Consider the following 1,479-nt stretch of genomic DNA (forward strand, 5'->3'; position numbering starts at 1 on the left):
TTCAGGAACGTTCCCTTTGCACTCACGACTTGGCTAACCGGCACAAGAGGCCTAGCTTTCGGCCTACCTCATCTTTCAAAATGCCTTCCTAACCAAGCTTAATCGTTTCTAGCTTTTGATTTAAAGTAGGAGACATATGACTTTTCCTTGCACTTGAACTCTTAGAGGCCACTGTAGGGTTAGTAACTGGACTAATTTCAATATGGTCGTACCTCAGGGAATAGGGAGGTTCGAGAAGAGGGAAAGCGACAAGGGACCGGCTGGTCGGTGGAACAGTCGATGGAACACACATTTATCAATTACATTCGCCGTCTCATATGGGAGTGGTTCGTGGAGCCCCAAAACAATTACAATGGTAACGTCAAAGATCGCTGATCACAGATCACCGTGACGAACAATGAAAAAGTTTGAAATACCGTGAGAATCACCAAAATGTGACAGAGACACGAAGTGAGTAAATGCTGTTGGAAAAATGGTGCCCACGGACTTGCTCGATGAGGGTCGCCACAAACCCTCAATTAGTAAAAAACACCGTATCTGTGAAATGCAATAAAGCAAAGTGCCACAAAACAGGGCATGCCTGTATTTCTTCCGTTACTTCCTCTAGGCACTGATATGAATGCTCAGGACGTTCGGGGGAAAAAACAGAGCCTTTCATAGACACCGTTTAATAGAAAGTTCATTTGTTATAAAATATCAGTGATAAACTACTGAATTCTGCCTCGTGGAGGTAAACGCAGGGGCCTCTGTGAATCCCGCAGGTGAGGACGAACGAGGCGCCTGCCTTGCTGCCTTCGGTGTGAAAACAGGAAGGCCAGAAACCAGACTTGATTCAGTAGTATTCTATTCTGTGTGTTTTTAAAAAGCATAACATAGAAACGATAGCTCTGATGACAAAAAGTTTCAAAATGCTGTTTTCCAGATCCCAGTGTGAATGTTTTTAACACAAGAGGAAGTATGAGAAAGGTAAGTGACTAAATTTACGAGAACTAGGTTAAAAAAGGTTAACGTCCTGACGTTAGAGGACCCTAAATTCATGAACTAGACAAGCGTTCTTGGTAGAAATCACACCTTAAAATCACTGGCCAGTATTATTTCAGAATATTAATTTTTCCCAATTTTGATTCATATGAGAACACCTTATCCAGTACCCGTTTGGGAGCAATTATTATTGAAACTGCATGAGGCCCCCGCTCGCGTCTGTCATCCACCGTGCTGTCTCACTCGCCACCTCTCGTGTGGTCTGTGCACCAGCAGCACAGTGTCCCCTGTAAGCCCGTGACAAATGCTGAGTCTAGACTCCACCCTCAGCACCCAATCAAAACCTGCAGCTTAACGAGGCCGCAGGTGACGGTGTGCACCCGCACGTTTGACAAGCCTGCGGCGTGACATCTCAGTGGACGACCGGCGTGCCCAAAGCAGAGGCTGCGCACGTGCGGTGGCGAGCAGAGCAGGGTCCCTCGGGAGCAGTGGAAAGAG

Source organism: Pteropus vampyrus, unplaced genomic scaffold (genome assembly GCF_000151845.1).
Source record: "Pteropus vampyrus isolate Shadow unplaced genomic scaffold, Pvam_2.0 Scaffold142, whole genome shotgun sequence".
Classification (NCBI taxonomy): Eukaryota; Metazoa; Chordata; class Mammalia; order Chiroptera; family Pteropodidae; genus Pteropus; species Pteropus vampyrus.